Source organism: Balearica regulorum, chromosome 4, assembly GCF_011004875.1.
Source record: "Balearica regulorum gibbericeps isolate bBalReg1 chromosome 4, bBalReg1.pri, whole genome shotgun sequence".
Lineage (NCBI taxonomy): Eukaryota > Metazoa > Chordata > Aves > Gruiformes > Gruidae > Balearica > Balearica regulorum.
This window is the reverse complement of record NC_046187.1, coordinates 51,372,163-51,397,065: the sequence shown is the minus strand read 5'-3', so window position 1 is coordinate 51,397,065 and position 24,903 is coordinate 51,372,163. Positions and strand designations below refer to the sequence as shown.

At 38.3% G+C, this 24,903-nt stretch overlaps 1 protein-coding gene across 1 annotated transcript in view; it reads left to right on the top strand.

Moving 5' to 3' along the window:
* TRMT9B (tRNA methyltransferase 9B (putative)) overlaps positions 1-24,903 on the top strand; it is a 123,453-nt gene that overhangs the window by 558 nt on the left and 97,992 nt on the right. The window contains exon 2 of the mRNA XM_075752101.1: positions 19,318-19,422. The gene's annotated coding sequence lies outside the window, so the exon portion shown is untranslated. The remainder of the gene's footprint in view (positions 1-19,317; positions 19,423-24,903) is intronic.

Genomic DNA, 24,903 nt, shown 5'->3' with positions numbered 1-24,903 from the left:
TTTGATATTTAAAGAACAATTTGTTTTGATATCTGTTTATATATTCACTAATATTTTCTAATATGTTCCCTGATATATATTCTCTGATGTATCCCTTGCCATCAGGTTGGATGTTTTGCATCTACTTATGATCATCCTCTGAAATAAGTTATATTGACTTATATTTAGGTTTGACTATATTTTACCAAATAGGAGAGTTCTCTTTTAATGTCTAATAATTATTGCTGTTCGTTCTTACACAATTAAAAAAGGGGAGAAGAATTACAGTCATTACATCATATTTGCATTAAAAGTATGCCTGTATTGTAAACCCAAATCTTAAACTAAGGGAAAAGGAAGGAAAAAAGCTTATTATGCTGATATCTAGCCTTTTGGGAAAAAAAACCAACAACAAAACCCTTTATTTTCTGGGTAGTCAATAATAAATGTGGAATTAAATTCAGAGTTTCAGTCAATTAAAATACATTTTAAGAAACACATAGAAATCAGAAAATACTTTGCAGCCTACTTACAGTGGTGAGGAAAAAAAAATATTTTTTACTACTGGACTGGACTTCAGGCAGAGATGTGTATACTACTATTGACCATGATTGTCAAGTACCTTTGCCTACAACTGAACGGTGTACATCAGTGCTGCTAGTACTAAATAAATCACTGAGTTTCCAGATAGTTAATGATAATGTTACAACTCTTTAAAAATTCAAAAGGAGTTAATATAGTTACAAAATTTGGATTTACTTGTCTTCTTAGATTAACTTGTTAGGATCAGAGGAGTGACTGCTCCTTGTCTTAGGTATTTCCCATTCATAGAGTTTGCATGTGTAGCTACTTTTTCCTTATCTAATGAGCATCCTTCCTTCAGAGATTTTGGAGCACTGGGCAACTACTTCCCAACATGCAATACATGAATTTTCTTCGAAGACTGTGAATAGTACTCTGTACTAAATGTAATGTTATGTGAAGAAAATCTAAACTGGAAAAAAAGTGATTACTTTAAACTTAATCAAGGTGGCAGAAAACATTTATTTAATTAAATGACCTAATTGGCAATAATTTACCTCTTAGCAGCAAGATGAGCATTACAGTTTATTCTGACTATTCAATATCCCCTTTCTACTTCGGCTTGTACCTATTTACTATTACTTATATCGTATTTGCTTCTTGATCATTAGCAGCATCACACAGCACATTGAGCACGAGAGTCTGGGATTTCACAGCCACATCTTTTCAACCTTTCCTACAAGCATAGTGCAAGAAATGTACACCTTTATGTTACTTCTTCCAAAGACAGCAGATGACAGGATTGAATTTAGAAACCATTAGTTTTTTCAATAGAGCACGGGATTGTACAGGAAAGAAGTGAGCACTCTCAGATTCTTCATTTCAGCATGACTGTATAAAGAACATTTAGTGTTTCAGTCTTTCTCCTACCTGTCTTTCTCCTTCACCATATTTATACATCAAGATAAATGAGTATGTGGCTGTTGTCCACAATTGATCTATGTAGAGGCAAAAGCACACCTCATTTAATTTCATTTCCATTCCTAAGAAAAAGCAGAATAGCACTTTTTTTTTTTTCCTTCAGCATACATTGGACGTAATTTGTCCATGCAGTGGTTCAGCATTTCAGTCATCACACTTTCTCACAGGTGGCTCTGTGGTAAGTAGCCCATCCCAAATGGATTCTGTCTGTCCTGTGTTCTGTCCTTGTCATGCTGTATGTAAGCATTAAAGTTTAGGGATCTTCTTAAATAATTTGTGTCCCTCACCTCCTGCTTATCCAGGAAAGGTTTCACAAGAGCTGAAAGACTGTGGTAAGCCCATGCCTATGGGAGTATTTTTAAAATCACATAATATATTCTATTTATCTTTGTATTTCTACCTCTAATAATAAAAAAAAGTCACAGTGCTTTAAGTGAACAGTTTATCCTGCTGCTTTTCAGCGGTTAGTTGGCAGGCTGGATGTGTTCCATGTTTGCATTTTGCTGGGCTGGTCTTGGTAGATGAGCTGAGAGCCCCAACCCACACCCAGTGCATGCCTGTCCCTCGCTGAAGAGCCGAACACTTGACAAGCTGTTGTCATTGCTTTCTGTTGTGACACATTGCAGAGCCTTCTTGTTACAAAGTACTTGGTGTGCATCCTGGGTCTCTCAGCTGTGGAGATTTGATGTTTGGCTCACTGCGTCAAGTCTCATCACTCCTGTAGTATTTCATCCTCCTGCTGGTACTCCTTAACACCCCAATTCCTGGCCTTAAATCTAAACCAAAAAGTTAACTATGTAGACAAGATGTACATTTTATTGTTAATTGTAGAAATAGAAGGTGCAGCATGTTTTTATTATATGTAAACATTTATTTGAAAAAAAATATTTGCTCTCTGAGGTTCTTTTTTTGGTACCTGGATTACCTTGATACAAATGGTGAGTGGAATACTCTGATGTTTACAGTACTAACGTCTGGGGGCTAACAGACTCAGAATTCTTGAGTTCTGCAACATCATTAACAAAATTAATAGTTAGACCAGTATTTGATTCCAGGCTTAAAAGCAGGTTATATGATTGTAGGGCTGATTCATATGTTAGGCAGAGTGTAGCTAAGTAAACTGTTACGGTTAAGTTAAACAGTAATGCATCAGAATGAAAGGTTTCTGAATAAGCTATATGCTTATAGATTACAGTGTATCAGAGCCTGCATCTGAAGAATGGTGACATGTGAGCAAAGAAGGCAGTAGCCTGTAGTCTAATTTATCCAGATGGCTTTTTCATTGAAAAAGGCTTACATTGTAAGAGAAAATATCAGGTATTTGAAGAGGGAAATTTAGGTAGAATAACTAATTATTGGAAAGGAGGTGGAAGCAAAAGGGAAGGTAGTGCGTTTATGTTTTCCAAAGACATACTGCAAATCTCATTGATTGTACTTACACTAGTGGGACCTGCTTCTCCCTGAAATCACCTCTTTCCAGGTGGTGTAAAGCTGGAAAGTCATGGATGTGGCTACTTTCCTGCTTTCTGATGTCACCTAAAGCAAAATATAGGTTGTGTTCAGATTGTACCATAGCTCAGATTTCCCTGTGTCCACAGCGTTTTGGGAGCACAATGATATCTGAAGGAACTTTTAATCCTTCCTTTCCTGCCCCAAACTGAAGAATATGAATGATAACATGCGCCAGTGAACCTGAACCAAGTCTTCGGTCTTGGTACTGCTTCATTTTGACACAATGGCTACCTTTCTGTAGATCTCAATAGAAAGCCGTAATGCTTTTACCAATTATTAATGCAAATAACAGTTTCTCCCAGAATGACTGTTTTAAGAAGTTTTGCTTTTAAATCATCATTTTTAAGGTGATTTACATAAGAAATAAGTGATGGATTTTTGGTTTTAAATAAGCACTTGTACAATGTAATTGGCTTAGACATTCTAGTCAGTTGATTTTTTGAAAATTTTGGGTTTCAGAATATGGGGTTTTAGCTTAGATTCCACTATTGTTTCCAGTGCATACTTAATTCCTACAATTCTCATGTCATTATCCTATTAAAATATATACATGAAAATACATGTATGTACCTGCGAACAAAGTATTTACAACCCTTTTTAAAAGATTGCAAAGAACAGTTTGCATTAGCTTCTGGAAGGCTTAGTGTTTTCTGAACAAAAATTGAGTTTTAAATGAAGAGAGTAATAAGTACTATTAAATGTAAAAAAAAACCCCAAAAACAACAACAACAAAAAAAAACCCCAAAAATACTTTTGCCCCTGTTTGTACTTCTGTCTGTCAAAGTGGTACAGTGTGCTTTTCCCAAAATTTCAGTAGTTTGTCTTCTCTGTGATCAGCATGCGATACGCTGTGCAGGTCCTATCTTAGAAAGGCTTACAACCTTTTGGTTATTTGAGCTATCATAGGCTTTTCTTACAAGTACACAGCTCGAGTCATCATTTCTGCTGTCAAACAGAAAGGATGTTCACATGAGAACTCCTTGCTGCACTTTTGGATAAAGGGAAGGACACGCAGGTGGTGGAATCACTGGTACCGAGTGGGAGCTGCGGGTTGCAGTGAGCTGCCTCAGTTTATCCTGCAGCCAGCGGACATGTGCTGCAGAACACAGGCCTGAAGGCCAAACTAGGTGTGCAGCACAGCACTGGTGGACCTCCTCAGGGTAACTGCTGCATGGGTCACCAGCTCCTTGATGTACTGTGGTCTTCTCGTCAGGATCACTACTGCATATTACAGGTTAAAGGAAAGAAAACAATCTTTGGAACTGTTTGTAATGTGTATGAGCTTCCCTCCAAAGAAATCAGCGTTTTAGTTTCATTAGTGAGTCTTAGCTGTGCATGCCTGTATTCCTGCTTTAGCCCATATTCCAAACTGCCAGCACCACCCTACCAAAACGTACATTTTCTCAGCCACTGCTGTTTCTCCTGCAGCAGAGACACTATCTGTAGTTCCACTATTTGGCTCTTGGAGCGAGGAGCAGGTCTGACGAAAAAGTCTTCAAAGAGGCTCAAGAGGAATTAAAAAGTAATTGTGAAGCAAATTCATGGTACTTGTAAAAAATCGCATTGTTATTCATGGAAGGTGTTAGGTAGTAGATAGAATGAAATTAGGAAGGGTTTGGGTTTTTTTAAAGTGGTGTCCAATTTCTTTTTTTCTTCCATGTAGAACAAAAGTTATTTTTTTTATTTTTGCCCACTCAGTTGAGATGCAGACACACAAACATGCACCCCTAAAATCAGACCTCTTTTTATTTATTTATTCTTTAACAACTGGCCTAACATGGTTTATGTCATGTAAATTCAACTCAGCATTTTCCATTTTAGGTCAGTACGACATGGGAATTTTAGAGGGGCTTGATATGCCTGTTCTGCTGTATAAGCTAGATTCTCTGGCCAGAATGTACTTCTCATGATGCAGAAGAAAATTCACAGATCTCCAGGCAGATGTTGTTTTCCTGCAGCCTTGGCCCTTAGAAGGAGTGGAAGTTTGAATTCTTGCTTAACTTGGTGCATGTGCTGAGTTGGAGATACATTTGGTGTTTAATGAACTAGTTGGAAACAATGTTTCAGATGAGATGGAGAAAACAAAATAATCATAGATTGAAGTTATGTTTAGTTTTCTCACTAGAAAATTGGCAGTTAACAATTGCATTATTCATCAAAAAATCTTTCAAGCAAGAAACTGAAGTCAGCTCCACTTGCATGAAACTGATGGTCTAAGATTTTAAGCAATTTTCTGATTACTCCCTGTCATATATAATGCACCCCAGAAGCGATACATGTTTGGATGTAAAAGAACTGTGCTTTCCTGAAAGTGAAGGTAAAGACAAAAATAAAGATTGTTGCCAGCCTTTCAAGTAATTACTTAGTATAAGTTTGGTAGTAAGGTTTTAAAAACTGCATTTGTATATTGAGGAGATTCAGCTTTCAGTGGAACAGTGTAGTTATTGAAAACAACAAAAAGAATATATTTTAGTAACAGGGAACAACAGGCTCATTTTTTAACTGTTTTCATTCCATTATGCATAACTGTTTCAATTAGGCAAGAATTTATAAAGAGCTGCAACTTTAAGTCCTTTTGGTTTGTCATCAGTTTAAATTTCATGAGTACTACAGGACAGTTTCCATACTTGACCTGCATAATCCCCACGGCAGGCCACTGAGTTCTGGGTCACCAAAGCTTCCTTCCTGTTGGAGGTTGTGGGCATGTCAGGCCTTAGGCGAGAGTATAGCATCATTTACGTTCACACAGAAAAGTATTCTTGCGGTTGTACTTACTTCTAAGGTACTGACTTGTGTCCTTTGGAGGCCTCTAGTTGTGTTGTCAGAGCAGAATGGGATGAGGTAGCAATAGGAGTCTGTATTTTGCTTTGTTTTGTTCCTTTTGCTCTCCTCTTAACGTCAGCCGTTGCATCTGCGCAAGTGCCAGAACAATGAAATGCCTGGTGTAGTCACAAGCTACCAGTTGGGTTTGCATTAGAGAAATTTCCACTAAAGACTGTCTTTGGGTGTAGGCAAAGGAAGCAGATGCCAAAGGTATTAGGCTGCTGGGAGCAGTCACTGTCTGTTCCATCTGTGCCAGCTCTGTACAGCCGGTAGCCCCTTCCTCTTGCTGCTTTGCTGACGTTAAGGGAGGAAAGTGTTGAAAACCACAGAACAGGAGCTGCTGCAGAGTCGTCAGTGGCTTTTCCCAGCCGTTAATTTCATGCTCTCCTCCTTTTTCCTCCTAATTTAGGGATCATGTTGCTACAGAAGTAAAGCTGGTTTTCTAAGAAGTTGCTCTGACTTTCTAGGCACAGCTCATTTCCTCACCCACCCTCCACCCCTTTTGTATGAAAAGCCCTTTCTGGTTTCTGGAACCTCAAACAGTATAGAATTGTTATCAGATAGATCTGGGTTTTAGGGAAAAAACTGCTTGCAGGAGTAATAGTAGGAAGTGCTTATGTAGGAGTATGGTGAGAATTTAAGTTTGCTGTGACACTAGTGATTGACAGTAAATGGTGTTTTGAGTGATCTTTTGTACAGCTGAAGTGGAGTTACGCTGGTGGTTTTGCAGCAGTGGATATTTCCAAATATTCCCCCAATATACATACAACTACAAGGTGACACCACTGCAAAGAAGTGACAGGATAAGAGGCAATGGGAACAAACTGAAATACTTAAGAATATTTTTTACTGTGAGGGTGGTCAAACTCTGAAACAGGTTGCCCAGAGAGCTTGTGGAGTCTCCATCCATGAAAATATTAAAAACCTGAGTGGATGTGGCCTGAACAACCTGCTGTCGTTCGCCTTCCTTTGTGCAGAGGGTGGACCAAAGACCTCCAGTGGTCCCTTCCAATCTGAACCAATCTGTTCCTCTGTTGTTGTAAGAAAAGCACGCAATAATCCTTTTCAAAGTGAAGTGGCAATTCCCTGGAGTATTGTTCTGGCTTCCCACAATTTGTGGTTCAGAGACTTCTTAATACATTCTGTTGTTGCTTTAGTGACCTTTAATTATTACAAAGGGTGTAAGTGTAAATTACGCATGCAACAAGACACCAAAATCATTGTTGATGAATAGCTCCAGTTGTATAGTCACTAATAAGAAACATTTTGAGTAATAATGAGACAGCTTTTGGTTTCTCTGAAGTTTGTAGTTAAAATTTCCATTGACTTCATGGGGCCAGGGATTGGACCCATTACATTTTGTATCTGACATAAAATATGAACCAGAGCAAAGTGAATAGGTTAGTTACATATTTAAACATTTTATAAAACCAAAACTTAACCATAATAGGAAGTTCAGGTTACTTCTGCCTCCAACCATCAAGCAGCTGTCTCTGGTCTGCTCTTTGCACAGTCTTGTAGTTGCTGTGCACCAGCTATGTGCATTACTTGCTGGCATGATGATCTGTCTGTTTGGGAAGCTTCATTATTCTGTAGAAAGGCTTTTAAATGTGTACAAACAGGCTGGGACTGCACAATTGAGGAATGGGCTCTTTTGTATGATGAGCCACACTTTGTACTTTGGTGTACAAAGAAATCTCTTGATTTCTAATGTTTGAGAGTGGAAAATGTTATTCTCCTGTTTGATAAATGAAACTGTTTGTCTCCAAAGCAAGCATATAAGTAATAGAATAAACATATTTTCTCACTAAAGGGATAGTTTCAGAAAAAGAGGATTAAAATTCTTGGAAAATCAGTGAGGCAGCTACAAGTGTCAGGTGATTATATGGCCTTATGTAAGTGCAGTGTTTGGTGTCTAGCCAAGTATTTCTAAAACTTATAGAGTAACTTCTGTTTACATTTAGGCCAGCATAAATCTGAAAGCACTTTCAAAAAATCAGGGAGCAGTGTGTGCTCCTATGTTAGAGCTTTTTTTGAAAAGAAAAAAAGTCTGTATCAAAAGAAATGTCTTTACTACAGGGAATTCCTAAAGGGGATGATGTGGTTAAAACAGAGGCTTGAAAGAATTGAATTTTCTTGCTGCCTTTCTTGTAGATCTCCTGTACTGTGTGTGGGATGCTATCTTTGTGGCTCAATTTCTGTCTTAACCACAGCAAATGTCTTGTGTTTGTGTATCTCTGATATTCAAACAATGTAGTGTGGGGGTGTGGTTGGCAGGTATGTTATCTATTTGTTGTATGGCAGTGTATTAAAATAATTTTGTTCATTATTGTTTTTGTTACATGGAGGAAAACTCTAGTTGGAACTAACTGGGAGAAAATCTTTTTAAGTGGATTTTTTTTTTTTTTAAATTTTAGTCCCATTTAGTCAAGTAGTGCTGGTGATAATAAACTGCTTCTGAAGTGAATCCATCTTAAATAAGTAATTTATTTGTATTGTTTGGTAGACTTTTTAAATGTGTAATAGTCTTTCAAAGGCTTTTTTTTCCAAGATAGCATCCAGACTGCAGCTTGTGTTCCATAATGTTATTTTTTTCTTGCACATCCACTCTTTTTTATCTCATGCTCATTTTTCTGCAGTTTATATCACGTTACTTTTTCACTTCAGGCTTGAAATACCTTTAAACTTGGCGAGAGACATAATACTATTGAAAAACTCTCTTTGACTCATGCAAATCTTAAGGTTTTAGAATTAGAAAATCAAGATCCTACATTGGTAAAACGTTGCTTGAAATCCTGAAGATGACCGGCTAAATCCGGTGAGCACTAATTAGGTAGAATTTGTCAGTCTGTCCATCAGTCAGTTGTAACAGATATTCCTGATCACATACTGAACATGCACAAAGCAAGAGACTAGATATGGTGAGTTGAAGAACTGTTTTCGGAATGATCCTTCTTTCAAAAGAGATTTATGTTCAAACAGAAGCATAAAATGTTTCCAGATGACCACAGAATGAAAGCTGTCACAGAGATCTCAGGAAAGGAAGTCAGAATAGGCAAGAATGTACTTGGAAATGTGTTAGCTTTTACTGAAAGTGCAAATTCGGCTGTCAGAGAAGTCCTGGAATGCCTGCTAGGCTGTATTCTCTGTCCCCAGTAGGCAGCATCAGATGAATCATCATGAAAACCAAACAAGACAACTTTACTTGAGAGAGAGAATACAGAATATGAACCCTTGCAGAGACAATCCAACTGCCATCTGTATGTTTTACTGATGAATGGCATTATCGTATCTTTTCGTGCCAAATGAGTAAACTATTTTCACCACACGAATACTGTCTACTCCAGCACATGCTACATGCAGACTACCAAGTACAAATTTCAGGGTGATCTTCGCAATGTGAATTCACTCTGCCAGTTGGAAACCTATCCGACAAATTCATGTTAGCAAACTAATGCCAAAAGAAGTGTAGGCCTGTGATGAAGGATTGGGTCATCAAAACCTCACAGCTTTCCAGGAGCTTATAAAATGCAACTGCGTCCATCACTGCCAAATTAGTGAGTAACTACATATTAGCAACCAGTTGACTCAGTTACAGCAAGATGTACAAGCTGAAAATATGTAACGAAGAAAAGAATGATGGCAAATAGGAGGATGGTATGCAAGAGTATTTCAGTGAAGAATTGGAAGAGAGTAAAGAGAAGAATTAAGATGCTGAGGTATTCTCTACTGCTTTACAGGAGCCTTACTGTACATCTAACCTAAGGAAAATAACATCATCAGTTTACAGTCTAAGTAATATGAATATGTATTCTGTACTTGTAGTAAAAACTCTTTTTCATCAATACCTAATCTTTATGAAACAAACATATTCTTCCATAATGAAATACTTATCATAGCTAAACTGTCCCTCAAAGAAGGTTTTCATATTAGCAAAGCCTAGAGATCTGTATTCTCAAAAAGCATTCACTAGCCCAGATGTAAGAACTTTTAAGATCTTAAATTTTGCCTCACTGAGGGGTGTTTCTTTGTGCAATCTGTTTTCCCATATAATAAATCCTACTCACAGATTTCCCAAAGCCTCTGAAAATCCATAATTTCTGGCAGCTCATGTTAATGGTATGACAATGTGGTTTCAGTGGAATAATGTTAGTACTGGACCCATGGCGGCCTGAGTAAAGCTCAACTTTTCATATCAATTAGAGGAAATAATTTACAGCGACAGAATACAAATACCATCAGAGTTCACATTATGAGTATATAAGGGAAACAATGTGACATGTTTGACAGGTGTCCTTCCTGGTCTTGGTGCTGTTTGGTGTATCTTGTTCTGTCTTACACAGCACTGTTCAGTGCTAAATGCTTTCAGAACCAGAGGATATCGAATGGTGTTAGCACATTCCCCCTTCGTAACACTGGTAAGTGCAGCATTTAAAAATGCTGCCGTTACAGAGCAATAAAAGTAAGCTTTACCATGAAGAATACCTCCATTATACGGCTTTTGGCAGTAGTGCAAAAGGACTTTCTGGAATTGTGTTGGTATGGCCTCAGTCTTGGAAGACACAGCTAGGATTTTGGTTATGCTTGTAACAGTACATACTGCAAACTGTTGACAAAAGTTACATTTTTCCTTTAAGATGCATGTTTGTCTTGCATTCTGTATGTACCTTTCATCTCAAGATATGTTTAGTAAATAATTTATGAAGCATTGAAGGTTTTTTGCCCCCACTTTTGGGTGGAACACACTGGTGTATGCCAGCAACACGACTTGTTAGGACAAGAAGTAAAGCGCAATGTCTAGTTGATATTGCAGGGCAAAGATTTGAGAGGCAAAAAATACAGCTTTACTTGAGATTCACTTCTTAACATTGGAACAGACATCTCTCCCAAAAACTCATTTAACTTACAAGAATTGTTAGAACAAGAATCTCAGTCTTATCTGAAAAATGGTGCTTCTGAAATGCTAGATTAGTAGAAATATCACTTTCTGACGCTGATTGAGTAGAAGATCAGAGGTTATGTAATAAATTGCTTACATGACTTCCTGCCGCACCATAGATTTACATACCAGGTCCTTTAGTTGAGTATGTGATCAACTAACTCTGGGAAAAATAAATAAGAAGACAAGAAGTTACAAGATACAAATTTAAAATGTACAAAAAAGTTTGAACAACTTGAAATTTTATCAAATTTGGAATATTTCACCTTTACAACAAATAAAGGTAACACAAAGAATTTTTTCTTATTTGAGACTTGCAATATAGTGATTTGTGTCTTGGGGGGAGAGACTTTTTTTAAACATTTCATGATGATATCTGCCAAACTCTGTTAAAAGATTTACTGAGTGGTGTCAGGGCTCAGTTATTGTACAGTTCTTCAGTGTTAATATATCACTCTTTCATGTGGAATTGAATTACCAAGATTATTTCTCATGATATTTTCTTGGAAGCAGTAATCATTTTTTGTGTCTCATGGCATTTGAATTCCATGATGATTTTTTAAATGTGTTTAATTTTTTGAAGATGTTGAACAATTTCCACATCATTTCTTTCTTTGTCTTTCACAAGAACCTCTAATATTACCAGTAGAAGTACAATTCCTCTATGTCATTCTTTGCCCTATTAATTACCTCATTGGCTCTGCATTGCCACAGGGGAATCACATTTTTCTTTCAAATTATACAATTTTTAAAAATAAGATAAACTGAGATCAATTTGTTCAAACCCTTATTTATCCTTTCAAACCTGAACAAATAATTGTGTGTCCTAAACTTGTCTTTTTTTTCCCAACTACATCAAGTGCTCTAGTAGAAGGTAATACTTGTCCCACAAACCTTACCTTACTTTCCTGTCGAGCAATCTGCGTTCACCAAGGCTATGGTGTCTGAAGGAGGAATGTGTCTAAAGAACTAGTGATTTTGTAACAGTTGGTTCTGATTCTTTGTTAAACCTGGGAGATGAACGGGAGCTCACATGCAGTCACTGGATGCTGTACAGTCACAGAAGGGTTTTCTTCGGGCCCCGCAGTCCCTCTCTCTGCCATGCAAGGCTGTGCTCTACATTGAATTGGAGTTCAGCTTTTGAGATTTAAATGTCCCAGGATAAGAGTTGCAGTCGGTTTCCTTGAGAAACTGTCCCTTAGCAGAAGTCCAAACACATAAGAAACCTTTTCCTGTTCTTCAGACTAAGAACTATCTACCTTATTTTTATTGAATTCTTCTAGTTATTTTCCTGCCTACAATTCTAAATGTTATCTCTGCAAACATGTTTGACCCAGCTAGTTATTGCTTAGCCAGTTGCTTTCTGACAGCATATTTGATGTCCAAAAAAGTCAAAGGAAAAAGCATATTTCATTAGTTATTCTGGTTTTGCAAGTCAAAAATGTTTCAAAACAGAAACTTTTTGTAAGGCGTAAAAGGCAGCAATAGGAATTCATATTTTTAGTTTGTTGTAACTTCTCCAAAATGTCTACCGCGTTGTTGACTCAGTAGCTTTCAGAGGAGGAGAACTGGATCTCAGTCATCATACTTACATAAGAAAATAATAATAAAAAAAAAAGCAATTTGTTCATCTTCAGCCTAGATTATCTTCACGATAACCTTTGCAACCTTTGATTAAAAAATGGTACACAGAAGAAAGTCTGCCTGTTAATGAAGCTTAGTTTACTTGTGCTGGAAATTAAAAATGTGGGTGACTACTTTTCAAACTAGAATAGTGAATTGTGTTACAGCACTGAGAAGGTTGATACACAAAAGTAAACCATAGCAGAACAAATCCATAAATAAGAAATCTTGAAAGTCAGATTAATTATGGTATGTGTTAGCTTTGTTAAGTCATCAGAAAAGAATGTTATTCTTTTTTAACTTAATGAGCACATGAGTCTGTTTATCACATGCCTCTACAAATAAGTATCTTTGCAGATGTTCTCTCTTTGTTGAAAATATTTTTTCTCCCCTCAGGGCATGCTACACTATTAAATTAAACTATGAATTTTCCTTGCTTATTACAGAAGGTACTTAGAACACTGTGGCACACATAGCACTGGCATAACTTTTTAATATAAATTTTAAGAACTATTTACAGATTATTTCAGTAGTATAGCACTGATATATTTTATCTGGCAAAACTTTTTAATATAAATTTTAAGAACCATTTGCACATTATTTCAGTAGTTCATTGATGCTATGTCTCGTTAATCAAAAATGATTGCTAATTTTATTGATAGTGATACTTCTGGTAAAACAATAAATACCATGAATTTCACTGACAGCTAAATGGTCTGGGACACTTAGGATAATTTTATTATAATAATTAATTATTAATTATTTGTCCACCCTATTCATACTTCCTGTATCTGCAACCCCCATTTCTTTCATAGTGTGATTCAGATTTACAATTACTGTCTAATGTCAAATGTCATGTTGTCAGTGTTACCTCAACAAACCCATCTGTTAATGAGTGCACAATTTCTTCAACAGGCAGAATAAACAGCCACAAAACTATTTCTGAAGAGGCTTTATAAAACTCTACAGAGGGAAAGATGAATGAAAAATCAGGAGTTACTGTGTAGTTTAGGAAAAAAAAAAGAATTCTAAATTACAATATACTCTCATATACTCCCGTTTATTTTATATTTAAGGTGAGAGAATTCATTATTTTTGTCTTTTACAGTGAGATACTGGGACCACTTGGAAACTTAGCAATTAATAAAGAATAATAATAGCTTTCATTTGCATGGCTGGTTTAAATGTAGTACCTGATGACTTCTCACCAGTGAAATTTTGCCTTTTTTTTTTTTAAGTTAAAATGTTCAAATTTGGGTCTGCTGACTAAGCTCATACCTAGAGAGTTAAATATTACAAACCTAGAATGTCTTTGCTTTCCAGTCAAGGTTGGCCCGTACTGATGCCTGCAAAGTTAAGCAGTTGTCACATTCTTTAAATATAGCTGTCTTGCCCTGGCATAAGAAAGATTCAGCACAGTTTGTATACACTGTAAATTACTTTGGACTCTTTCTAATGAAAAGTTCCTTGGCTTAGTTTCTAAAAGGCATGCTTCCCTCACTGGAAGAACAGTGTAGGGAAATTAGGTACAAAACCACAAGAGGTGGTAAAGAGCTGTAAAATTAGCTTTGTATTTTGTGATAATGTCTGTGAAATCTTTCCTCAGGTGATACAGAGTGGACATGATGTAAAAACACTTTGTAAAAGAAGCCGAGGCTGTTCAGAACTGTTAACAGAAGTCCTGGCAGGGCAGTGTTCTTGCACTCCGTTGTACAGTGGCCAAGGACATAGACACTTTTTGCAAAGAAATAACCCAAGGTAGTGCTATGGCGTCTTGTAACATTTGGTTCCAGTAGACGGCCTTAGTTTGAGTCAGTCACCAACAGAAGAAAAGGAAGGAATGTTGGGTATGTGTTTAGTTGTGATAAGTTATTAGTGTTCATGCAACACTAACATCCATCAGACACTCTGAAGGAATGGAATGCAGCGGTTCTGCTGTGGGGATATGTTTATGTTGGATTAGCCTGTGCTAATGCTGAGTGTGATTTTCACTGTTCTAATCATGCCACTATAGTATCTGTTGTAGGTGACAACCTTACTGCTGTGGGCTGTGACTGGAGCACTTTTCACATCTGGAAATGGTTTGCTTTCTGTATCTATAGTAACTAACTTCTGACATTTCCACTAAGTGCTGTGCATAGGCTGAGGGTGTATGACTGTTATTATTATCTGCTTTATAACTTATGCCAGAAGGCAGTGTAGTGTGTAGTACCTAAATTAGCTTGAAATAAAGCAGTTCATGATCTGAAGTGCTCCAGCCATGGCAGCAAAGATGCTCATGAAGTTTAATTGACCCTGCCAGAAATAACCTTCAGTATGTATAGAGAGATCCTTGGTCATTATAATTTAACTTTCTTGATCTGAGTACAGATGAACTACAGTGCCTGCGTGGGCTATAATGCCCGCAGCTCCTACCGCTTCCCTGCATGGTAGGCATGCTTTTTAGTTGGTGGTATAGTAATGGGCAGGTGAATTTGTTTTCTTCAAAACATTACTTCTAATTAAATGTTTCATCTTCTCACTGCTGTCTAGCTCTGCTGAACTGTTTCTATTCAACTCGTAAACATTCCTTTGCACATTACATATATAGCACTAAATGTAGTGGCAGTTACATAAGGTGAAGGATTACTCAATGACAGCGTCTTATCTTACCTATGTGTGCAAGGCCAGAGGTTTTATGATTGTGAAGTTGCATGTTGAACAGAGTTTCTTAATAATGAACCTAAACAAATCAGTTTGAAAGCAAAGCTAAGGGTAAAGAAATCATCAGAAAGCAAAATCATAACACATTTTTCCAAATAGAATATTTTAAAACTTGTTGAGCTGTCACTGTCTGGCTTGTGCCACTATACCCCTTCCCTAGCACCCAGCCATGTGGGCTTAGGGGCTGTTGATTTCCTCCTCATAATTTTCTTGTTGTTGTTTTTTTCTACCATCACTTTTGGGTTGGGGGTTAAAATGTGAATGGATTTGGGAGTAAAAACCATGGGGGAGTTAGTGATACTGTAATCAATATTACTTTGTTGATATCTTTGCACCTTTTCAAAGGAAAGTAATCATGAACAAAATCTGTCTCTCACTCTATGTTTCTTGTCACCTCTCTGTCACCATTTTACAACATGTATTTTGACATTATAGCCTATTTCTTAGTAGCTGACATGTTACAGAGAATGAGAAGTGCATTGCAGAGCACTCAGTGCATATGTTAAATTCCGTACTGTTTCCTGAAGCATGTGTTGTGTATGTAGAGAACTGTCATGACCTAAACTATTTTGTTGCCTTAAAAGCAGAAAATATAAGGAGACTTCTTGTATATTATGAATCTGAAGTTAGGGTGGAATTCATGTTACATCACTTTGTAAATGCTGTGGTTTTAAAACTGTGGTTGACAGCTTGTTCTGATATTGGCATTCCATAATAAAGTTAAATGAGTGTTCGAGAACAGGGCAGCATGTTCTCTGCCATGCTGAAAGTGAAAAATGCAGCTCTGGAAACTGGAAGTTCCTGCCAGACTATACAGTTTGTATTAAATCATCCAACCCTTATGTTGATACTTTGCTGCAATGGTCCTTTGCTCCATTCTGCCCTGTGTAGAGATGGTTAACAAAGATTTGTCCTTGCAAGAGAAGGTAAGTAGGCTAAACACAGTCATCCTGATTTATTGCTGTAACATCAAGGCACTGTAAAATCTGCAAACAAAGCAGATGGGAGAGGAATCTACAGCTTTCCTAATCCACTTATATAATCTTCAGCTTTTCAGCTCCATTTTTTGTGTAGGAAGAGAGCACCTCATCACTTGTATATACAATCTCTTACCTTTCCCATGCACATAATTTTAGAATTTTTGAAGTGTCAGGATTCCTTCACATCTCTAAATATTTTAATTATGAAATCCCTTTTGACTGGTTAAAATTAACCTCCTCCTGAACATCCACAAGCAATGATTCTTTTTGTCTAATTGTTGATAAAACAGCAGATGATGAATGATCAGATAAGTACTGCAATATTCTGGCAGTAATTATTTGTTTACTTAAATTATAAGTGATAATCTAGGATATGGGCTTATCTAGGCTATGGGCTCTGCTGTAAAGCCTGCCTGTACGGGTAAGTCTCAGTTTATATCTCCTTTCTGGGTGCAAAATTCCTTAAATTCTGTTAAATATGGAGTAAGAGTTGCATAACATATAACAGCTGACCTTTTGTAAATTCAAACTTTAGATTACGCAGAGGTAACATTTTGGAGTTAAACTACGAAGCATTTGTCTGTTTTTTCAGTCTTGCCAAAAAAGACTATGGTATCAAAGTCATAGTTCTCAAAGGCTTGGAAAAGAAGTTGGGTATGATTTTAAACCCTGCTGCCTTGCTGACAAGGCATAAGCATAAAGCAAAGAGACAAGATAGCTCCAATCAGCAAATTAGCAGCTTCTGGCTCCTCCCAAGTTTCAACTGTCTTCCTACCAGACCTGTGAAGTAAGCTGTACGAATTGTCTTCCTCTAGGCACTAGGCAGCAGTTTTCAAGTCATCTTGCCCCACCATGCCTGCAGAAACTTGGTGGAAACAGCAGATTTTGTCTTGCCCGGGAATTGTAGTCAGCTGCCTAAAAAGATGGTGGTGACAGTCTGTTCCCTATTAAAAATGCAGTAGTACAGTATACAACTTACATAATCATCCACTATGAGGACTGTAATAGAACTCTCCAAAGCATGTCCTTACCAATCTCCTTTTCATATAAGCAGGGACAATAGCCCTGGGGTTTATCTGAATACATCTGAAGAACAAAGTCTGCTTTTAGGATATCCTTGGCTCATCAACTTCGCTTATTCATTCACATCTGTATGTCAAATATGCAGGTTGAAAAGTCTATTCTGGCAACCAGTCCCCTCGTACTAGGGACTGCATGGCCTTGCACTTGCAAAAAACTGTTTCTAGTCTTACTGGATATCAAGAGAATCACAGAATCATTTAGGTTGGAAGGGAACTCTTGAGATCCTCTAGACCAATCCCCATGCTCAAGCAGGGTCAGTTAGAACTGGTTGCCTAGGACCGTAGCCATCAAATTTTGAAGATCTCCACAGATGGAGAGTCCACAGCCTCTCTGGGCAACCTGTGCCAATGTTTGACCACCCTCACAGTAAAAAAGTGTAATCTTGTGTTCAGATGGACTGTCCTGTGTTTTAATTTGTGCCCATTGCCTCTTGACCTATTGCTGGGCACTACTGGAAAGTCTGACTCCCTCATCCTTGTTCCCTCCCATCAAGTATTTATAGAGTCATAAAATAGTTTGGGTTGGAAGAGACCTTTAAAGGTCATCTAGTCCACCACCCCACCCCCTCCCACAATGAGCATGGATGATGCTCTTCCACCACACTATACACCCACCCGACCCATTATACCCATTGATGAGATCCCCCTGAACCTTGTCTTCTCCAGGCTGAAGAACCTCAGCTCTCTCAGCCTCTCCTCATATGAGAGATGCTCTAGTCCCTTGATCATCTTTGTGCTGTACTCACTCCATTGAGTTCATGTCTATCTTGTACTGGGGAGCCCAGACCTGGTCACACAGTGCTCCAAAGTGTGGCCTCACCAGTGCTGAGTAGAGGGGAAGGATCACGCCCTTTGACCTGTGGGCAATGCTCTTCATAATACCCAGGATGATGTTGGCCGCCTTTGCTGTGAAGGTGCATTGCTGGTTCATGGTCAGCTGCTTGTCCCCAGGACCCAAAGAGCCTTCTCTGCAGAGCTGCTTTCTAGCAGGTTGGCCCCTGGTCTATATAGTGCCTAAGTTTATTTCTTTCCAAAGACCTCTTCAGGACTTTGTATTTCCCCTTATTAAACTTCGTGAGGTTCCTCTCGACCCAATTCTCCAGCTTGTCAAGGTCCCACTGAATGGTAGCATAACTGTGAGCTGTTTCAGCCACTCCTCCCAGTTTTGCATCATCTGTGAACTTGCTGAGGTGCACTCTGTCACATCATCCAGGTCATAAATGAAGCTGTTAAACAGTATTAGCCCCAGTAATGATCCCTGGGTTACAGCACTTGTGACTTGCCTCCAATTGGACTTTGTGCTGCTGATCACCACCCTCCAAGCCTGGCCATTCAGTCAATTTTCAATCTATCTCACTGTGTAACTATCTAGCCTTTAATTTGTCCACTTGTCTATGAGAGTCATCCTTACTAAAGTTGAGGTAAAAAGCATCAGCTGCCCTCCTCTCATCCAACAGGCTCGTCACCTCGTTGTAGAAGGTTATCAGACTGGTAAAGCATGATTTCCCCTTTGCAAACCCATGCTGACTGCTCCCAATCACCTTCTTTCCCTTCATGTGTTTGGAAATGGTTTCCAGGATGATTTTCTCCACCACCTTCCCATGGTTATAAATTGTTGCTATATTGTTTGCCTGTGGTTGCAGTGCTTAGATAATAAATTTGATAGGAAAGCTGTTCCATTAATTTCATTTTAGAGACATCTACATTCTGAAATCTCTAGATCCTGGATTTTCCAAAATGTCTCTGGTTATCTCATGGAGATTAAATTGAAGTTTATCTTGCAGCCAGTGAATGGGAGGAGGCACAGAAGAGGAGGGAATAGAAATCCTGTAGAGCATTGCAAGCAGTGAGGCTTGGAGGGACTGAGGGGGGAGTTTGTCTGGGGTGTGTGTACAAAGCATTGTGTTTGCAATGAATGCAAGACTGTCTGTTTTTCCTGTTTTCATAGAGTCTTGTCCTATTAGAACAATGCTATATTACATTGACCTAATTTAAAAAAAAAAAAAGAGATGTCAAACATTCCCAGTTAATGGTTATTTTGTTTTGGGTTTTTTTTGGATGAAAGCATAATGAAACCCTGAAGAGTGACACAAAACCAGTGGCCTTAAAGTTTGGGTAGATTGCATAAAACTTTGTAATTCAAAATTATTTCTTTCTATTTTGTCTTTTCAAGATCGTGGATAGACCAACAGGAATGTGTGAGGCCAATTCCCTTCAGTTGGATATCGCCTTACCAGGAGTGGATCTGGAGGATATACTGGTGGTTTTGTGTGGGCAGGTGAGATGTTGCCTATCAAGCTAATCATGACAGAGGGAGAAATTTGAAATCTGTCTGAAGATGCCTCAAAGCAATGCATATTCTGATAGCTAATTTTCATTTGCTTACTAATCAAGGAGGACAAAGTCATTCCTGCTACTCAGACACTGTTGTTTTTTTCTCCAGTCTTTCCCTCAAATGTCAGTATTCCTTCTTTTTAGATGTGGGGAAATCAAACAAGAATCTAGGTGGAGCGGCAACTGGGCAAAATGAAAATATGAGGCTTTATAAATAATCCTGTTTTGGTTTATTGTTTTTAATCTACTAAATATTCTCAGAGAAGTTGTATAGTTGGATATGGCACATGTAAAATCAAAGGTCTAAGAGAAAAATTGAAGACAACTGTCAAAAGCTTTTTGCTCTTGCTGTCGAAGGCTAGGAAAAAAAAAGTTTCCTTATTAGCACCTCATGATCAACAGTGTTGAACATCCTGATTACTGCAACAATTATAAAAAATAAATTATTATGAAAATTAGCTGTGCTAGCCAGATAGAAAATAAATTCTTACTTCTTACCATGGCCTGTCTGAGAGAATGCTGGTAAGAATTAATTACAGTGACTCTTGTGAGAACAAAACCATCAAACTTCCAAATTCTTTCTTACTTTTTTTTAGTATTTAGGTCCCTCCTTGCAGTTTAGAATTTGGTCAGGGAACTGGTCCGTGTATTTTCAGAACTGGTTCTGAAATTTCTTTATCCTGTTCTGATCATTATCTTTGTCCTGCTTTTTTTGCAGTAGTTTATGACTTAGCTCAGTATTCCATCTGGTCTTGCTTTTAAATTTTTTTTTGTAAGCTTTTTCCTGTAGTATGAAAATAATATAAGTAATGCATTTATCACATCTTCCGTCAACAACTCTTTTCTATTCCACCTCTTGCAAAGTGACTGCAGTCACCAAAGCAGGGAGTTTATCAGCCATGATGAGGTTCTTTTGAGACAAATAAACAATTGAGAGCTGAAAGCTCATCTGTTATGAAAATGGTTTATCTCGTGTTATGAGTCATCTAGGATTTTGAATATGGAAGAGTGACTGGTAGTTTAAGGTCAATCCCTGTATGAAATTCAGTGCGTACCAGAAAATGCCTGAAACGTGCAAGTCTGGTTTAACTGCTTTTTCTATTTGTGCTCAGTGCTGCTGTTTTGAAGACTGTTGTTAAGGCATATGCTACTAGTCATTCTCCAACTAGAAAATATACAAAGTTTGTAGTGTGAGAAATCAGCTGAAATTGCACTGGAGGATTTATTTTTCTTTTTATAAGTTCAGAACTGGCATAATGCACAGGCATTGCGTGATGTTTCTGAAAGCCTAGCTATCTTTGATTCGATACCGTCCTGAATTTTGCGGTTTGCTGTTGTGACTACTACCATGTTTGCATATCCCTGATTTAATTTACCTCTTAAGAAACTTAGTATGTTTGTTTCATGTGGCTAGTTTCTGTTTTCATTCTAGCAGTAGAAGAAAGAAAAGAAAGAATCACTGTTTTGTGATGACAGGACAAAAGATGTTGCTTTAGTTCTTGGTCTGTTGTCCGCAGAGTAATTTTGGAATCTCCTCCTGGTTTAAGAATTATCTCCACTGATTCTCTCCTTGTATTAGTGCTTAGCACGTAGTTTGATTGCTCATCATCCAGGTAAAGCGCAGTATCTCTTGGGACGGAACATTCTCTTCTAACTGTAGAACATCCAGATTTGTGATTTCAAACTTAATGGATACAGTCAGCAGTTTCATTATCTGCTTTGGCTTGGAAGCATTGGTGCTTTTATTTTCCTGTGGAAAGATTCTGATCTCACAGTTCTCAATCAATTTTATTTTGGCATCTAGTTCATATTTTCCCAAGAGACATAGTTAGTTCTTGCTGATCACCTCTCATGGCTGAAGGAAAATTTAATGTACATTTTGAGACTTGTTCCTGAAAACCAGCTTCTGTGGGATGCTCACATAAATAGACTGTGGTGTTACTTTTTGTTTTAAAGGCATTTCTGGTACAGCGTATCATTTTCCTGGACAAAACCATTAGCTGTCACTGTTTGTAATACTTTTGGGATTATTTTGTTCTTTTATTTCTTTTCTTCATTACATGTTACAGTCTCCTTTCTAGATCCCTTTGTACTGGTTTAGGGAGACACTGTTTCTAGACATTCTGCAATATTTTTCCTCTTGTGTCTGGGCATCCTCAGAAAATCGTGTTTCTTTATATAGTGACTTCGGACAACCAAGTTCCTGTACTATCTCTAGTATATTAGATCATTTGGGAATTTGTATAATAATTTTATATCTCTCGGCCCCATATGCTGTCTTGTTTCTGTTAATACTTTTTTTATCTTCCTATAGTCACAGTGCAGGATTAGAGAGTACAGGGCTGTTCTGAAATTATTTGCTGATTCACCTTTATTTTGCTGTGTGAGTGAGATTGTGCTTTCTCAAAAATCACACTGTGGTATGGCATGAAACTTACTTTTTTATTGAATAGTTTTATGTAAGCAGCTGTAAGCCTTCTGGAATAAATTATGTCCTTTCATGCACACCCCATTAGATACACCAGGGTATTCCTTTGTCTCTTGTTGTTGATCTAAACCAGATGTAATCCCTAGGATCTGCTTATCCAGCATGATCATCACTGAAGAGAGAGGTTAGCTAACATGAGGCCATTTCTGTTGTCACTGCCTTTGGCCAACGTGGTGTCACTCTTTAAGGAATTGGACTGATGCTTACTGCTGAGTCTGGCTTTAACCACATGCCTACGCTCACTGTTTGTTGCATCCTTGACTCACTACAGTGCTTTTTCTTGGAGCTTTTTGTGTTTTTAGGCTTGTTGTGCTTCTATCACTGTTTAAGTTCTAGGGCTATTGTAGCTCTGGCTTGCCTGTTTTTTCTGCCATTTGCTTTCAAAAGAAAAGTCTTGTGGATCTTAGATACTTATCAGATCTGATTTCTAACACCAAATTAAGATTAGAGACTCAATTTACTGGAGTTAGAACGAAGGCAAGAGCATTTTTCCCTCATTAATGATCTCTAATGTTCACCCTGGACAGTGCCCTCTTCACAATTACTGTATTTATTTTTTCTTTGGAAGCCTGATTGGTAAACAACTTGGATTAAAAACACATGTGACAGAAAGGACGAAAGGCAAACATAGAGCCCAATTACCAGTCCCGCTCCCATCCTAGACTTTTTGTCTCTCTTCAAGCAGGAGTACACAACTTAGTAGAACTCCGAAGGAACTAGGACCTTGTAAAGCCAACATGCAGATGGTGGGAAATGTGTCTATTTCATCGATATCACACCCATGTTTGGAGGCTGCTTCCGCTCCCGTCCCCTCCCGTCCCCTCCCGTCCCCTCCCGTCCCCTCCCCTCCCGTCCCGTCCCCTCCCCTCCCCTCCCCTCCCCTCCCCTCCCCTCCCCTCCCCTCCCCTCCCCTCCCCTCCCCTCCCCTCCCCTCCCCTCCCCTCCCCTCTCCTCTCCTCTCCTCTCCTCTCCTCTCCTCTCCTCTCCTCTCCTCTCCTCTCCTCTCCTCTCCTCTCCTCTCCTCTCCTCATATGCCTTTGAATCTGCCATGACCATTGCTATTGTTTTTTGTCAAGGGAGCCCTGCATTTGACATTGATAGAATTATGATTTTATCCCATACGTTTCAGAAAAACATGCCCAGCAAGTGCAGTTTGCCTTACTGTTTGATTATTTCTTTGAAAACCTTTCCATTTAAATGGAAAAACAGATGCATAATTTGTCCAGCTACTCAACCTTGTCATCAGGGCTGTGCTCCAGGGATTTAGCAGAGGTTAAGGGGCGAATGTTCGTAGAAGAGCTACTTGTTAATATATTAGTGACGTATTACAGGAAGATTCACTTTGGGCAGGAGCTAAGTGTGGGCTTGAATCATCAGCTGTTCTCTGACAATAAGCTCCAATCTAAACTAGATCTCTCGATCTTTGGAGGTTCATCAATTTCTAGAACAGCATTTAGCTTTTGAAATATTTGAGTAAATACTCACACTGATAAAAGATTTAATGGAGGAAGTCCAGTATTCATAGTCTTTTTCTTGACCTCAGGCAAAGTGTAGTTGAACTACAATGTTAGCTTTTAGTACCTTGACAGCTTCTTTGAAAATATGCTTTCTTTGGCATAAGCATTTAATGCATAACCTGTGTCACTTATGTCTTGCATATTAACTGCTAACACAGGATGTGATATAATGAAACCCAGAGCATATCTGAATTAAATTTGGCATTGCTGCAGGAAAGAGCCAGTTAATGTCCTTGCGTAATGCTTATGTAATAGATTAGATTCTCTGCCTGACTATTCTAGTTGTCTCTGATGGTATATAAAAGGCTTGCCACCTTGCTAGTACTCAATTAGCTCATTCACCATGAGTAAACTAGTTTTATAGCTTATAAGAGGAAAGCACTTCCAATCCTCTAATTGGTTTATGCATATAATCTTTTCCACACACCAAGTGCAAAAGTTGACTAGCTAATGGAATCAGAGAATAAAGTGGGGGGGGGGGGGGCGAGGGGAAAGATAAACATCTAAACTCAAGCTATATGGACAACTTACACAGTAATAGCACCATTTGTTATCCCTTCAGTTCTTTTCTCCTTGCCACATGCAGAAAAGAAAATAATTTCCCTGAAGACTTTTCATGGTCTTCTTTAATAATAATTAAAATTTGGAAAATCGCACCAAGGTGCAATTGAAAAGCTTTATGTAGGAAATCAGGGGCATGGTTTCACTTGACCTGCGGTTTTAGGTCCTATTAAACTTTGAGAGAACAGCTCAGAAAATAAATTGAATTATTAAAAAAAATGGCCTGATCAAAGAAAAGATGCAGTTTCCCGTAGCAACATGACCAGGTACACCTGCATTCTGCAAAAGCTTTGCCCTGTGCCAGCGAACCTCCTCAGTTCATTGGACAATGTCATTTCCACATAGGCAATTTATATAACTGCTTCCCAAGACAGGCGGTGTAACTCTGTGAAAGAAGTGCACCTTCTGGGTATTCCCAGGCTGGACACCTGGTTCTGACAGTTACTTGGTAAGAATTAAATGTCTTATTGTTTGCCTGTTCCTCTGAACTTGTTTGGTTCTTTATAACCCCAGAAACATTTATCAAAGAAACTGGATGTGTTGCTCCTGCCCAAGCACACTGAGTCTCTGAGACAGAAAAGAATGGCACCTTGTAGGGTCTCCTTCTGGTACTGACTCAGTCAGAACAAGCAAATCTATGAGAGCTTATATTCTTTCTCAAAATGCAGCTGTAGATAGATACTTTCTTTTCCACAGAATGAGATGGTGACTGAAAATGATGATAACCTCAATAGCACTCTTCTGACTGTGCTCTATTGCTGAGGTTCTTTCCCTGTCCCATGACTCAGGGTGGAGGTATTTCTCAGATGGGAGCGACAAGGCTGCTGTGTGTAAGCATGGGGAAGGGCAGTGGGGCTGA